Here is a 17,783-nt window from a genome sequence, read left to right as displayed (position 1 = left end):
GGAGTGTGGCAGAGAGAGAAGTGGAGGAGGACGTGAGAAGAGTGCTGGCATTGGTGAGGGTTGATGGGGTGGGGGGGTGGGGGGGTTGAGGGGGAGGTGGATGACAGTTAGGGCCCACTCAATGCAACTTCAGCACCACGGAGAGCAGCTGAGAGCTCGGCTGAGCAGCCTGATGAAGCTCAGTCCAAGCACCAGCGTGTACCACCACAGCGCGTTCATCCAGCTGTACTGCTCTAACGGCCTTCTGTACTTCTCCACTGACCATATAGTTGTCCTTTGTAGTTCTACAGTTACAAACTTCAGTCCATCTGCTTCTCTGTTGTTACCGCTCTTCAGTGGTCAGGACCCCCATGGACCCTCATAGAGCAGGTACTATTTGGGTGGTGGATCATTCACAGCACTGCAGTGCCGCTGATGTGGTGGTGGTGGTGGTGTGTTACTGTGTGTTGTGATGGTACAAATGGATCAGACACAGCAGTGCTGCTCAGTGTTGCTGCTGGACTGAGAACCAAAAATATCCAGCCAACAGCGTCCTGTGACCATTAATGAGGGACTAAAGGATGTCCAACACAAACTGTACAGCAGCAGATGAGCTGTCGTCTCTGACTTTATATCTACAAAGTGGACTGACAAGATAATGGTGTCTGAAAGAGTGGACAGTGAGTGGACACAGTGTTTAAAAACTACAGGACGCTGCTTGGTGGACGTTTGTGACACTGAGGTGTTTAAAAACTCCAGCAGCAAGGCTGTGTCTGATCCACTCGCACCAGCACAACACACACTAACATGCCACCACCATTGACATTGACATTGACGTCAACTTGGCGTCAAAGCTTGAATGGTCCTTGAGATGTCAAAACAGACAAAAGTAATAATGTTCATTGTGCAAAGAATAAGCAGTACAGTGTTCCAGCTTCCTATTCAGCCCATGTTACAGGGATAAGAAACTGCTCTTGTTTTAAACTGCCTTTAGTTGACAGCAATACATGTGTTAGCCAGTCTCGACAGCATTGGTGGGAACTCTCTGTACCCGGAAAAGGGCCAAGAAGAGCGCTGTGGCAGGATGCCAATGCCCCATCCATATGCCATCCATGCCATGTATTTTGGCACTGAGTAAATGCACCCTACTTTTTAAATGAGACACCTGTGCCACAGCGCTCTACAGCATCGCGCAACACACAATAAGACGTGCATCTAGAGCAGGAAGGTAGCTCATTAGTAAAAAGGTTTATTTTTTATGAAAACACATCAGCTGTGTCTGCTCTGAATCGAATGTGTTCGCAGTTTATTACACAAGCTCATGTTAATGAGCCCTGATAAAAATAATCAGACAGTTCTTGGGTTTGAAGACAAATCAGTGCTTCTTCATCGCACTAAACAACCATAAACATACAGGGTGTGTATGCGCTGCTGAAACTGCAGTCGTACCCAAAAAGTACAAGAGGGTTACATAACAGCTCACGGATAAATGCTGCGTGATCTAACAGACTTTTCCAGTGTGACACAGAACTTACCATTCTTACAGCAATCATTCACTAGGATGAACATAATCTACTCTGGCAACAAAATGTAATGTTTGACATAACGAACATTCCTGTAACAGTCTGACACACCTACACATGTTCCTGTAACAGTCTGACACTCCTACACATGTTCCTGTAACAGTCTGACACACCTACACATGTTCCTGTAACAGTCTGACACTCCTACACATGTTCTTGTAACAGTCTGACACTCCTACACATGTTCCTGTAACAGTCTGACACTCCTACACATGTTCTTGTAACAGTCTGACACTCCTACACATGTTCCTGTAACAGTCTGACACACCTACACATGTTCCTGTAACAGTCTGACACTCCTACACATGTTCTTGTAACAGTCTGACACTCCTACACATGTTCCTGTAACAGTCTGACACACCTACACATGTTCCTGTATCAGTCTGACACTCCTACACATGTTCCTGTAACAGTCTGACACTCCTGCACATGTTCTTGTAACAGTCTGACACTCCTACACATGTTCTTGTAACAGTCTGACACTCCTACACATGTTCCTGTAACAGTCTGACACTCCTACACATGTTCCTGTAACAGTCTGACACTCCTACACATGTTCCTGTAACAGTCTGACACACCTACACATGTTCCTGTAACAGTCTGACACACCTACACATGTTCCTGTAACAGTCTGACACACCTACACATGTTCCTGTAACAGTCTGACACTCCTACACATGTTCCTGTAACAGTCTGACACTCCTACACATGCTCCTGTAACAGTCTGACACACCTAGACATGTTCCTGTAACAGTCTGACACACCTACACATGTTCCTGTAACAGTCTGACACTCCTACACATGTTCCTGTAACAGTCTGACACACCTACACATGTTCCTGTAACAGTCTGACACATGTTCCTGTAACAGTCTGACACTCCTACACATGTTCCTGTAACAGTCTGACACTCCTACACATGTTCCTATAACAGTCTGACACTCCTACACATGTTCCTGTAACAGTCTGACACTCCTACACATGTTCCTATAACAGTCTGACACACCTACACATGTTCCTGTAACAGTCTGACACTCCTACACATGTTCCTGTAACAGTCTGACACACCTAGACATGTTCCTGTAACAGTCTGACACTCCTACACATGTTCCTGTAACAGTCTGACACACCTAGACATGTTCCTGTAACAGTCTGACACACCTAGACATGTTCCTGTAACAGTCTGACACTCCTACACATGTTCCTGTAACAGTCTGACACTCCTACACATGTTCCTGTAACAGTCTGACACACCTAGACATGTTCCTGTAACAGTCTGACACTCCTACACATGTTCCTATAACAGTCTGACACACCTACACATGTTCCTGTAACAGTCTGACACACCTAGACATGTTCCTGTAACAGTCTGACACTCCTACACATGTTCCTGTAACAGTCTGACACACCTAAACATTTTCCCGTTCCACCTTAAATAGTGCAGCAGCTCTGATGCCTGAGGCATGAATGAAAAAAGGGCAACATTGCCACCTAGACAGGTCCCCAGGAGCGAGGCCAGTTGCACCAAGGACAAGAAAAGCACCTCGTAAATAACTGAGTGTGTGTTTAAGAGCATATAAATTGTGTCTGCATGCAACCAGCTTTCGACTTTTCCAAATAAAAAGTGCCACACACTGAGATTTGAGCTTTGCACTGCTTTAAGCCATTTAGATGACACTAGCCAGAACACAGTTTCCAGGAATAACCACACTGCTTAAAGAGAATTTCCTGTGTTTGGTGCACTTTTAACACAAGAACTCCGCAATATAGACAAAATAAGCAACTGGTATTGGAATTATACTGCTACATATTGCAATATATAACAATGCATTTGCTAGTTGGGACCCAAACTGTTCCCAAAAAGTTGGGCGCAAGAAATTGTCCAAAATCTCTTGGTGCTGACCTAAGCTGGCCAGGCCCAACTCCTGAAAAACAACCCCACACCATGATCCCCCCTCTACCAAATTTTACACTCGGCACAATGCAGTCAGACAAGTACCGTCTCCTGGCAACCGGCAAACCCAGACTCGTCCATCGGATTTCCAGACGGAGAAGCGTGATTGGTCACTCCAGAGAACACGTCTCCACTGCTCTAGAGTCCAGTGGCGGCGCTTTACACCACTGCATTCCACGCTTTGCATTGTGCTTGGTGATGTAAGGCTTGGATGCAGCTGCTCAGCCATGGAAACCCATTCCATGAAGCTCTCTACGCTGTTCTTGAGCTGATCTGAAGGCCACATGAAGTTTGGAGGTCTGTAGTAATTGACTCTGCAGAAAGTCGGTGACCTCTGGCCGTGGCCGACCACTTCGTGGCTGAGTTGCTGTCGTTCCCAATCGCTTCCACTTTGTTATAATCCCACTGACAGTTGACTGTGGAATATTTAGTAGTGAGGAAATTTCATGACTGGACTTGCTGCACAGGTGGCGTCCGATCACGGTACCACGATGGAATTCACTGAGCTCCTGAGAGCGACCGGGAACCAAGAAATGCCTTCAAACTAACAGAAATTCATAAAAACACTAATATCACAAAGATCATCGACCTTTCTAATGTGTCTGAAAGCAAATTTAATCAGTACGAATGAGACAGAATGGTGGAAGAAAGGTACCCAGTTCAAATTTATGACAATCTTGCCAAAATCACTTGAAATAAGGTCAGTTACATAAACATTCCTTTCAGGCAAATGACAAAATAGGATTTCCTTTTAAGCAGCAAATGACTTTTCTCAGTGAAAACGTAATAAATTTGGGTATTAAAGTGGACATTCTAACTGTGCTGGCTACAGTGAGGCATAGCCAGGTTTAAAGAAACCCTGATGCAGGCTAGTTCCCTGCCCGCAAGCACAGAACGACTATTCTTGAGGCCTTCTTCAGCTGAAAGCTCAGAGATTGATGCGATATAATGTGGGGTGGTAGAAGGGCGTCTACATGCTAGCACTATTTTTAGCTATTTCAGAACATTATTTCTGGTTTCTTAGCATAGTGGCCCACAGGATGACCTGGTAAATATCTCATGCTTAAAACCCAGCAAATGGTCTCTCATGCATGGTGTGCATGCAGCCAGGATTCTGTGGTTAAATGCACAGAGAGAAAAGGTGGAGAAGCTGAGACTTTATTGCCAATGACATCAGACAACACAGTTGGACATCTGATGGAGATCATTGATAGGAAAGCAGTCCCACAGTAGCACTGCAATGACAATGCTGATGATCTATTTTTATTTTTTCACTTGAAAAAGTGCTCTACAATGTTCTACCATGTTCATTTCAGATAGATTGCAATACACAAAAGAAGTTCAGAACTTTGGATGATGGCAGCAGAAGAGGAAAAGGAACCAAAGAGGGCAGGAGAGTGAGGGCCAGATGTGCTTACGAGCACAGGTACAACACGATATGCACCCATAATGTGCCTCAGTGTAAAGTTTGATTTATTAAGGCTGCAGCTTACTATGAGCTCATGAAGGGCAGGGTTTAAAAAAGGCAGCGAAGTAATGAAGCTATTAATAAGCTTGAGAGAAAGCAGAAAAAGAAAGTTTACAACATATGGACTATGAAATTTTTTTTTAGAGGAAGCAGACATTGATTCGGCACCTTGACTTTCCACCTGTGAATGTGTTGAATACATAAATGTATTTATGTTTCACTGCATCTGTAAAGCCTTTCTTGGATCGGGGCCTTGCCGTGTAGGAAGGGCTTGTGTGGTCTAGGGATCTTTGGAGCTAAGTCATCAGGAGCAATATGCTCCTGGTAGGGTCTCCCAGGGCGATCAGGTCTGGAGTGAAGACCCAGACTAACTCGATCCAGAAACTCTCCATGAAAAACAGACACAGACGACCGTGAACCCTGCCCAGGAGAGGGTCACCGAGACCTACCCCTGGAGCCAGGCCTAGGGGTAGCGTCCCTCTGCGAGCACCTGGTAGCCAGGAAGCCCAAGTAACCCGGCTGGGCTCAGCCCGAAGAGGCAACGTGGGGAGACCATGTGGGCCCAGGACCCGCAAGGTCCAGCATGGGGGATCGGTGCAGTGCAGTATAGGCAGTGGGAGATGGTGGGGAGGCCCTTGGCGGCCTAGACCCTGTGGCAGAAACTGGCTATTTATATCTCCAAGATGGGTCGGGAGTGGCTTGGGGTCCCCGTGAATGAGCTGGAGGAAGTTACGGGGGTCGTCTGGGATTCTCTGCTCTCCCAAATGCTACCGCAACCCTATCTGGACCAGCAGTTAACGATGAGGATGATGATGATGCATCTGTAAATTATGGGACAGTTGTGGGTCATTCTCCTTTTGGAGTGGGAATTCAGGTGGATGGGTGGATTCTTTCATCCCATAACTAAATAATCTTAATATGTACATTAACATCTCCTATTACCATATATGCAAAAATGAGAGCTTAATTTCAAACATATTTCACTGGAGTTGTACGAATATGGTGTAACACCAGTGACTGTGACTCCAGTTCATTCAGGTTAAAACTGGGGATTTTGTAAACTGGCTGACGCATTGTTGGTCAGATGACCTTGTGAACTATATATAATCAGTAATAAAAGTGATAATTTGGCATTATTTTGAATAACCTGAAAATATGAATTATCCAGCCATTAAAGCTCATAACATCAGTGACACTCAGATGTTATAAGCTGCCTGATAAATAAAATTATTAATAAATTAGTGAAATATAGTGAGCAGGTACGGACTCGCCTGCTCAGGCCTCGAGATGCTTCCTCTCTGATGAGCCTCGACCCAAAGAAGCAGTTTAATAGCGCTGAAAATACTGTGTTAAAATGCAAAATAAGAGTCCTGATAACACCGGTGGCCAAAATCTCTGACAAGTGAATTAATGAAATAAATACATGTTTTAAAACGTAGTGTAAGATCAATGATATAAAAAGTAAACATGAATCCGTTTTATGCAAATTCCTCAGCTAAACCTCTTAAAAGTATTGTTTTATATTAAAAATGGTTGAAAACTGGTTTTGTGACCAGCTGTTGTACAGAAAGCAAATGAAGAATGAAGTTCTGTCCCACTTAACGGCTCCACAGAGGTGGAAACGGTAAAATGGGCTGTGAACTCTGTTGCTGCGTATTCTGCACCTCACATGTGCATCTGGTTCTGAGAGTTCAAACAGTGCTATTCTGGTGGTAAACATGCTTTCAGCATGTGGCTCGTGTCTCCGTCTGGCTGCTGTGTCTGCTGCTGTTATTGAAAGCTGTCTGTCAATAACAGATCTTTGAGACCGTAACACAAACTTACGCCTGGTTTTAAAAGATCAAGGAAAAGCAATGCCAAACTGACCACGGTGAGCTTTTTAGCAAATCGAGTGGAATGCGAATCCCCCAAGATTTTGCATGCATGCAGCTTTTGCGTTTTTCCCCATAAACTGTGTGGTTAAGCATGTGCGCCAGATTTGTACAAAACACGCAGGAATCCGATGCATCCGATTTGCGCCTGAAACTGGCCTGGAGTTGTGGGGATCTTTCAAGTCATGAAAAAGCAGCAGCGTGGTGCACAATGCAGAGTGGAGGTGGGGTTTCACAGCCATACACTGATAACGCAAACATCTGTCCTCTGCTAGTTCAATTAAAAAACGATTAAAACTAAATGGGAGTCTGAATTCGGGAGGAGGATCATGCCTGAAACCACATCTCCTTCCAAATGCTGTAGAAATTCCCATCTCTACCTTCCATTACACGATGAAGCCCCACCACCCCACGCCTCAGTCTATAGGGATGTACCACACTTAAGGCAGGGGTCCGGACGGAAGCTGCCTAGAACTCAGTCTACCCTCATAGTACCCTCATGTAAATTTCAGCCCGTCGAGTTTTCCCCGATCTCTTCCCGGTGTGGTGGGGTTTGGTGCCACCCAGATTTTCAGGTTTGAAAATTTGGGTAAGTAAACCACTGGCATATGCCCTAAGCCATGCCCTCTTTGCGCGGGGCCAGAGGGGCGCTTCTCTGTAAGCACACCTGACCCTACATGTGGGGGAGGGGCAAGTGGGCCAGCCCAGATTTACCCTGCCTCATTTTCTACCCACTGTGCTCTGGGCAGCCAAGCGCCCTTGAGCAAGACACCTAACCCCCAAGTACTGGACAGGGCTGCCCACCACTCCAGGCAAGTGTGCTCACTGCCCCCTAGTGTGTGTGTGTGTGTGTGTGTGTGTGTTCACTAATGTGTATGTGGTGTTTCACTGCAGGGATATGGAAATGAAATTTCCCCGTTGTCTGGAATACGGACCAGCACACAGTTTCATTATGAGACTACACTGATCAGCCACAGCGTTAAAACCACCTTGTTCCTACACTGATTGTCCGTTTTATCAGCTCCACTGACCACATAGTTTCACTTTGTAGTTCTACAGTTTCAGACTGTAGCCCATCTGTTTCTCTGATACTCTGTTACCCTGTTCTTCAGTGGTCAGGACCCCCATGGACCCTCACAGAGCAGGTACTATTTGGGTGGTGGGTCATTCTCAGCACTGCAGTAACTCTGACATGGTGGTGGTGTATTAGTGTGTGGTGTGCTGGTCTGAGTGGATCAGACACAGCAGTGCTGCTGGAGTTTTTAAACACTGTGTCCACTCACTGTCCACTCTATTAGACACTCCTACCTTGTCGGTCCACCTTGTAGATGTAAAGTCAGAGACGACAGCTCATCTGCTGCTGCACAGTTTGTGCTGGTCATCCTCAAGTCCTTCATCAGTGGTCACAGGACACTGCCCACACGAAGCTGTTGGCTGGATATTTTTGGTTCTCAGTTCAGCAACAACACTGAGGTGTTTAAAAACCCCAGCAGCACTACTGTCTGATCCACTCGCACCAGCACAACACACCACCACCACGTCAGTGCTGAGAATGACCCACCACCCAAATAATACCTGCTCTGACCACTGAAGAACAGGGTAACAGAGTATCAGAGAAACAGATGGACTACAGTCTGTAACTGTTGAACTACAGAGTGCAGCTATACAGTAAGTGGAGCTGATAAAGTGGACAATGAGTGAAGAAACAAGTTATATCTGATTGGAGGACGTCAAAGGGATGGTTTAGGCCCAGTGGATGAAGTGGAAGTGGCTATGTTGCTATGCTGGGTTTCTTCCCAAGCTGGTGTCCTCAAAATTGCATTTGTTTCTTCCACGACACAACAAACCAGAAACAAGAGCTGAAAGTAAGCGAGTTGACATGAGGTCCTGGAATGAGCACAAAGCACAGCCATTATAAAGGTTGTCCAGTGCACACAGTCTTCTGGTAGAGTACCCTAAAGCCCTAAAACTGCACTGTCCTCATATGACAATCTCTGTTACCTCCATTAGCTATTTGCCTGCCAGAGGTACGGTTGCTCAGCCAGTGTCTCCGAATGTGCCCCTCCACCCCTGCACACAACATCTGGCCTTCAATTCATCTATATGAATGTCAATTTCTAGCGCAGATCAATTCTTGACATTGTGTAAAGAATAAAAGAATGAACGTGAATAGTCTTTAAAGAAGAAATATCGCATCAGTGTCGGTATCCAAAGATATTCACGGTTTTAATATCATATTGGGAAAAGTGGTATCGTCTCATCTCTAGTATATGCACAGCGCTGTTGTCGGAACAAAACCATGTATGTCCAAAATGCTAACTTTACAGGAGAAGGAAAAAACATACTCTACTTTTAATGCTGGAGCTTCACTGCTGATGAAAATCCCGCTGCTCAGTTCTGACGGATTCACTCTTATTGACGTGGAGAACGCAGAAGGCTCTGCTCAGGGGTCTCAGCTCCTCTCAGACTGAAGGAGCCAGTCAGAAACTCTATGACCCCCTCTTACAGTTGGAGTGTGATGGGTTCCTCGGCGCCTCACGGTTGTAAAATTATGGCGCATTGAAATTGGATTCATCTTTTTGGATCACCCTGTATATTACAATTGCAGCGTGTTAATTATTAACAGTATATGAATTATTACTTTGTCCATATTGTGTAGATCAAACAGCTCGACATTTTCTCCCAACATGGTGGGAACCTCTATGTCAATTCCGTTCTGAACATGACGGAAAGGAACAGTAATCATACTGCAACATATCAAGGACAGCGAAAAATCTGACTTGCTAGGCCTTATTTTACTTAATGATACCCTAAAGCTTACAACTGTAGACTTCCACACAAGCTAACAAGCCAGCTTGCCCGATCAGGCAAGTCAAACTGGGGACCTTCCAGGCCGGAATGCTGCAATCCCCTTATCTAGCGCTCTCAATTCAGCTCATGAAGACCTCGCTGACAAGCCGATGAGCTGAATCAGGTGTGTTTAATGAGGCAATGAGCTGAAGTGTGCAGTGTTTTGGCCCACGAGGACTGGAGCCTGACGCATGTGGTCTAGATGATTCAAATTTTGCCTTCCTGCTTGAACTATGCAAACCACACCCAAGCAAACATCTTCCCTCCTGGTCTTCACTGTCAACAGTCATGGTTCTTCAAGGGTTCTCTAGTAAAGAACCATGAACACCCAAAGAACCATTTGGTTCAAATGGTTCTTCAGACTGATGGATAATGTGTTGTATATGGTTCAATGTATTACCAAAAAGGGTTCTGATATCGCTACATCTTGTTAATAAAAGAACCTTTTCTGGTGCTACATAGAACAACTTTCTAAAAGGTTCTACACTTTGAGAAAAAAGGGAGCCCTCAAGGCTCCACCTCGGTACCTTCAGTCAGGGAACATAACTGAACCATAATCCACTGAAATGATGTGTTCTAAGCTGTACTGACTCCACACGCCCCGCCTCGCCTCGCCTCCAGGCTTTTATTCTACTGCTCTGTTTTAAAACATTCGGTTATGAAAAGGAACAAATACCAACTTTTCACTTGGAGGAACTGATTTAAGGTTCACAATCAGACCTTAGAACCACTGTAGAACCTTTGAGGGAACATTTACACTGTTTGTACCCTGATTAGGGAAAAATGTAGAATCATATAAAACCCCTCCATAGTTCTCCATCAATCTGAAGAACTATTTGACCAGGCAAAGAACCCTGTAAGCACATGAATGAGGGTTCTTTGAGGGTTCCTGGTTCTATATAGAGCCATTGTCTTTATTAAAGATCCCCTGGACAGCCGTCTAAGAATCTTCAGTAATCTTTAAGTCCGCCATGGATTCAAATGGGAGAAAAGTGAGTTAGCCATGGTTGTTTCTCTTCTCCTTAAAAAAAAACAAAAAACAAAAAACTTAGTTTGCTGCTTGTGATTAAGAATGCAATGTACTGGTCAAGCTCATTTGCATAAACTGGAAATCTGGAAATCTAGTTTCGCCATGGACATAATATATAGATATACATATATGTCCGATACATTCCATTACATTTACAATTGTGGTATTTTTAATGAAAAATTATTTTTATTGATTTAATGTTTGAATTATTTTATTGCATAGCTTATAATATGCATGGATTCTAGTTATGTTGAAGTATGTGGAAGTAACATAGAGTAACAAACTCAATAACCTGATCATAATCGGATTTCTATCTATCTGATTATTCAAATGGTGATGTAAACACCATAATCTGAACTAGAAATCCGATTAAGAAATCAGTAAAGAGGCAGGATTTTAGCTCAGTAATCAGGTTTCTCAGTGCTGTAAGCTCTTACTCTGATTTCTTTTGGAGCAGCGCAGAAACCAAACATGAAATAAAGGATTTGAATATTCTACATCTTCTAGACGACGTTTGTTCATATTTTCAGCTAAAGTGGTGCAATGTTTAAAAAAATAAGAAGCATGAAGTTTGAGTTTTACATTATGTTTACATCACGTCTTCTTCTGTGAGTCTGTTGGCTGGCTGCAAAGCAGAAATCTGATCACTGTCTGATTCATGTGGACCTGGAGTTTCCCCAGTATCTGATTCCTCAAGTGCATGTAAACGTGTTGATCAGATTACTGACAAAATCTGATTTTCTGCAGTTATCGCATTATTAAGTGCATGTAAACACACTCAAAGACGATGGATATAAACCTTATACATACCTGAGGCTAGTATGTATAATATATGCCATCCAAATGTATATATGAATATTTCCTATCATATATTGTTAAATTTGAGTTACACGTATGTGATTGTATATGTTGATATTTGGCCGAAATGTGTGTGCCCTGTTTAAAAATAGCTTATTTCAAATAATTTGGCATACGTCACATATATGTCCATACGTGACTCTTTAAGAGAAATTCATATTTAAGCAATAGAACACGAGAGAGACTGCGATATCGTCAAATAACAGCTGTGAACGCGACGTTTAATATGTTTTAATGTTCAGTTCCTTCCGCCAAATTATAGTTCCTTGTTGCTACGTCAGAGTAACGAGCTCCACCCACTCGCTGCTCAGCCTGCTGTGAGCCCCGCCTTTTGAAGTACAGACTGAGCCGTAAAACTGACCCAATATCAGGTTCAGCTCAGTTTGGTCAGTTTGTCCAGATCAGTATTAATGTTGTTTTGTTCCAGCCGGTCTGTGAAGCTTCTTACAGCCCGTTTAGTTTGGCGAATGGTGTTGGGTTCATTTCTGGCTGATTCCAGGTTGTTCAGCTGTTCTTCTGCCACAGCTGCCGACTGAAAAGCTGCTCAGCGGTGACGACAGTTTGGGAATTAAGTGTCGTCTCGTCTTCAGAGTCGGACCAAATCGGCTGTCGGTCAGATGTGATCTTAACAGTGTGCGTTTTCTGTTTGTGGCAAAGTAAGAAGTAAAAATATTCAAATGGCTTGAGCGTCTCCTACAGCTGTCAAAGCCGTTGCTTAGCAACGGCATCTCAGTGGAGTGATAGAGTTTGTGAAAGAAAAAAAAAACGTGATGTTATGGTGAGATGTCATTTGTTTGAAATCCATTTAGTGACATATATCAAATTTCCATACGAAATGTAACGTGACATCGTCCAACCCTGTGAGCAAGCCACAGCCATTCCTGGGTCCTTACAGCCAAGACATCCACATTGGGAAGGGAGCTTCTTCGAAAAGCCCAGTTAGCCAAGTCTCTTGTATCCTTAATATGATTCCTAATGCGCCCTGCGCTTCTCCAGGATCTCCAGTCTTTCTAAGCACCTTCTCCTCCTGGGACGAATCTATCTCTAGTAAGGTATTCAAATGGCACGGTGCACATGTGTGCTACTGTTGTGACACTGAAACTACTTTCCAGAGCATTCGTAGTGGCTGCTTACTAATCGGCCTGAACAAAAGAGTTTCACTTTGCTTTTCAATTCGTCTTGCATTTGAATACAATGCCATGCATATCAGGGAGTGCAAAGCTCTGCCCAAAAGGCTTTTGGAATGCAAATGTGCTGTGATTGATCGTGTTATCTCAATGTGTGTTTAAAACAAACAAACAAACAAACAAAAAAACGGCTGACTCAAGTGCACCAGCGATGAAGCCCAAACAGCATTAATGAAATGTTTCTAGAGCGCCTGACAGGCCATTTGCCCAGAGGGGGAAGGAGATGCAGGCATGGCCCCGGCAAAAAAGCCCTCTCCCCTCTCCCCTCTGCCACTTCCCAATCCCTTTTATCCCGCCTACAGGACCGGCCTACTTACCCTGCGTTAGCTGGATTTACTGATGAAGCACGGCGCTGTGACAACAAACAAGGGGGAGAATGGAGTGCCGGTGCGGCTGCCACGGACAGATGTGCACCACTCGCCACAGCCATAGAGTGGGGGAAGGGAGGACAGTGCACAGGGAAGCTTGGGATAGAGGAGGCTCCTTGGAGCAGGCATGAGCTATGAGATTTTGGGCAAATCATTCCACAAAGCGTCGTCTTACTCTCTGAGTAGAAGGTGGCTTCTGAGAGTTTGTTTGGAATTTGAACCAAAGTCTTGGGCCCAATCCCATTGCACCCTTCGCCACTACCACTTAGCCCTGCCCCTCCGTTTTCCACGTTCATGTCTAGGGGTACATTTTTGTTGAAATAGAGGGATAGGGGGAAGTGTTGGGGCTACATTCAGAGGCAAAAAAACAGTAATGAGTAAAAAGAAGCAAGATGGCTGAAAGAAATAGCCATTGTATTATTTTAGTTTAATTCTGTATGAATGTATTATGATCCTTTTCTTATCGCTAGTAGTCGCTGATGTCTGAGTAGCCAGCTAGTTCAATTCCTCGGGAAAATCTGAACAAGAATCTGGAGAATCTCTGACTTCATCTTCATCACTGAAAAATTAGGGGGGGTGATAATAAATAATTGCCCCCCTCTTTGAAGGCGTATGACCCCTCAATGTAACTAAAGCCCAGCAGTGAGGAGCTGAACTTTCCCCTCCTCTGCTGTCCCTGCAGACGGGCAGGGTCGCATACAGAGCGGCGCTGGTAGCTGTTAATGAAGAGATGCTCTGTTTTTTGAGGGTCTCATTTAAGAGGAAGATTTCAACCTTTACCACTTGTAACTCAACACATACACACACACATTTTCCAAGCCGCTTCTCCCTCAGCATTGCAGGGGGGTGCTGGAGCCTATCCCAACGGTCATCGGGCGGAAGGCAACTCAAGTGACACTCACGAACAAGAGGTAGGGGTAAAATAAGAAATGGGATTGGGCCTTGGAAGTTCAGGATGAAGTTTAGCCTACTAAACCTTAGTCTTGTGGAAACGCTCGTAAACACGGCCAAATAACAAATAAGGAATATCACTATTCTATGTGTACTCATCCGTCCCGAGTCAGAAGCGAAGCAAAAGACTTTCCTCAAATTGCAGAGATCCGCTAAATCCTGAAATAATGCCGGTAGGTTTCTCGAGATGGCAGCTTTCACTGCTTATGTTAGGCAGCGGCAGCATTAAGACAAAGGTGATAAATAAGGCATGAGCTAGGTGCCAAAGCAGCATCTAAATTTATCATGCAAGAAGCCTGACTGAGCTTGAGCTGGGCCTGGCATTGAGAGGTTTTTCTGCAAGGGAAATGAATGAAGAAATCAGGGTACGCTCTCCTGGGACTGCCAGGCGGCAGGCTGACTAAAGGGACAGACTTTTAAATAAGCCACTGCAAAGCAAGAGGAGGGGGAGCTAGTGGGGAAGTGTAATGGACACTCTCTCCGTAGGGGAAGAGAGTGTGCATCAATGCACAATGCGTGGGCCTCGACATCATCCTCACTTTCGCCTGCGTTATCGGAACAAACTGGTACTCTACTGGCGAAGAAAATGGTGGTCGGGGACAAAGGTTTAAGCCGCCTGCAGAACTGGATGAGTCCAGCATCGAATGAGTAGTCTTACCCACTTATCACTCATCATCACTGTGTTCCTCAGACCAAGACATTGTGATATCATTGATCACTCATAAGCCTAGTTCAGGGCCTTCTAGGCCATCAGAGAAGGCCTGATGATTTCTGTGAAATAAACACACGAACATTTGCATTTTGATTTAATATAATCAGCAAGTTTGCTGTTTTTAAACTCTGCAAGTATTTGTAATAATAGCTTTATTTAATTTTTCAGTTTTGGTTGGAAACAAACGGGTTACATTCTTGAAACGCCCAACAGAAAATGATCCAATCAGGATTTACTTTCCCTGTGGTATCTAGGTAGATACAGCCGAGCGAGCTCTCCCATTGGTCAGGACTTCAGGAGCTGAACTGAAGGCCTAATAGGTCAGGTTAAGCACTAACACAACTAGGAACTGACAGTGAATTCAAACAAGCTTGATTTCCAATGAGTGGGGAGAAAATATCACTCCAGGCCTTCTGGAAGTTCTAGATAGGTCACTGAGAACTGTGAACATGAGTGGTACCCTGACCAATGTATTATAGTACAGTATAGTACCCTCTTCAAAATGATGGTTCTTTAGTACAGAAAATGGTTCTACGTGAAACCATAAACACTCAAACAACACTTGGCATGATTAAAAGGTTCTCTCCAGGGTGAAAGGGTTCTTCAGATTAATGGAGAATGTGTTTATTATTCTACATAGCACCAGAAAGTGTCCTGCTATTGTTGCATGTCAAGCTTGTAACAGTAGAAGAACCCTTTTGGTGCTATATAGAACCATGAACACTCAAAGAACCTTTTGCATGCTTAAACGATTCACTGCATGATGAAATTGTTCTTCAGATTGATGGAGAACGTGCTGTAGATGGTTCTATAGAGAAGCATTTTGAAAGGGGTTCTATACAGCACGGGAAAGCGTTCTTAAACATGGAATCAATTCAAATGTCCGCATGTGATCTAAAAGGGCCAAAAAATGGTCATGTGGCATCAGCTTGGTGCTAATGTACTACTAGAGTCCCATAGGTGCGCTAGCGGACTTTACCAGGTATTTGAATTAATGGCCCAAACAGAAGGCCTAGCTCCAGTTCAGGACTGCAGTGCAGTATGGGAATCATTTTAACAAAAGTGTGCAGTAAATCTTAAGACCTACTATTCAATAACACCTTTCACTTCTTGTATAACTAATAACACAGCACTGTATGTAAGTTACACAGTTGAAATGTGGGCGCTTACAGTTTAAAGGGATAAATAAACCTCACAACAGGACCACAGAAGTCCTGTTGACCCCAGTCCTGTTAATCCTTTGCTGTGTGTTTTTTTTAGTGGAGCTTGAAGGCGTCAGGGAAAGTACTACAGCCCAGAATAGAACCCTAGATTAAGCCTACTAGACTGGCATTGATTCGAAGGCCTACAATAACCATTGTACACTACCATGCTGGTAAACACTGACCATTCAATGTGTCGCTGAGGGCTTCATCTCACATTCAGTGCAACAAAGCAACCCTTTCTACGTTGATGTGTCAAGAAAATCTACTAAGGCCACACCATGGAGTCCCACAGTCCCACCACATACCTATCCAGAGACTCATCCCACTATTACCCAGGCTGTCCTGTTGAAAAAGACAGCACAGACCAGCATGCGTTCTATGTTGGTTTACACTGGCCTGGTGCACCCAGAGCACCCAAGCTGGCTGACCAGCACCCCAGCATCCAAAACACAACATATGCTGGTTCTACTGGTGACCAGCCTAATAACTTCAATTGATGCTGACCAGCATCCCATCATCCAAAACACAATATATACTGGTTTTGCCGGTGATCAGCCTAATAACTTCACAACTGCTGCTGACCAGAGGACCAGCATCCAAAACGCAACATACACTGGTTTTGCCGCTGACCAGCCTAACAACCTCAGTTGCTGCTTACCAGAGTACCAGCATCCAAAGCACAACACAGGCTGGTTTTACTGTTTCTCCTATCAGGACTGCATTCATTCAAGCTGAGAACCACTCCAGTCCAGAGTCTCAGGCGATCTAAACTGGACCCCTTCATCTCACATCGGACCATCACAACATGGTGACCGCATCCGTACCGTTCCTCTTCGGCTCCAGCGTCAGAAAACGGGGGGGTGACGTCATCAGGAGCCTCCTTGAGCCATTACGACTCAACATCAGCGTGCTTGACAAGCGAGACAAAGAGGTTATGAACGATGCACAACACCCCAAAAATCGACCCCCTGCTCCTCCACAGCCCCGTCCCAGCTGCGCGCCCCTTCACATCGATTCGTCCTCTGGCTGGACACTGCCTTTCTGGGGTTTTTTGTTGTTGTTTTTTTTATGCAGAGGTCTGATGATGGAGCTGTAGGCATCAGCAGACCATCACACCATCATACACCATCATACAAACCCACCCCCCCGCCCCCCCCAACAACCCCCCTCCATCCATCCACTCGCGCCTACCTGATCGTGGCGTCCGTGCGAGCGTTAATCCATGCTGGGATCTGCAGCCCTGCCTCGCTCACGTTTCCCACAGCGCTGGGAGGGGAAACAAATGAAAAAGCCAGAAGGTCTCAGCAGCAGCAGCAGCAGCCCTGCCCGTCGTCGTCTCAGCTCCGAGGGGAAGAATAGATGTTGCCATAGAGGTATAAAAACCTTCGTGGAGTCCGAGCAGGGGGGCAGGAGAGAGCGCGGTCACTCCATGTAGGGACGGATGGAGCTAAAGCAGCAACGTAACGCAGGCTAAAAATAAAGGATAATGTCTGTTCACGCTGCTTCTCCACACAAAGCTTATTGCCTGCCTCTCTCTCTCTCTCTCTCTCTCCCTCTCTCTCTCGCTCGCTCACATGCACACGCACACAAAAACAGACCAATCCCATTTAAAGAGATACGAACAGCAATATCAATAATGTATTGCTTTGAGCCGTTGAGCATTCAATTGGTTTTTACATAAGAGCTAGGCATACCTCTGCAGTGAGATATATATATATAAATATATATATATATATATATATATATATATATATATATATATATATACC

General features: G+C 44.7%; 1 protein-coding gene across 1 annotated transcript in view; it reads right to left on the bottom strand.

Moving 5' to 3' along the window:
- Positions 1-17,566, bottom strand: part of fbxl16 (F-box and leucine-rich repeat protein 16) — a 44,400-nt gene extending 26,834 nt beyond the window's left edge. The window contains exon 1 of the mRNA XM_017713267.2: positions 17,206-17,566. The gene's annotated coding sequence lies outside the window, so the exon portion shown is untranslated. The remainder of the gene's footprint in view (positions 1-17,205) is intronic.
- Positions 17,567-17,783: the final 217 nt, after the last annotated feature.

Source organism: Pygocentrus nattereri, chromosome 14 (genome assembly GCF_015220715.1).
Source record: "Pygocentrus nattereri isolate fPygNat1 chromosome 14, fPygNat1.pri, whole genome shotgun sequence".
NCBI classification, from domain to species: Eukaryota; Metazoa; Chordata; class Actinopteri; order Characiformes; family Serrasalmidae; genus Pygocentrus; species Pygocentrus nattereri.
Note: the sequence above shows the minus strand (reverse complement) of the source record. Positions and strands in the feature narration are given on the sequence as shown.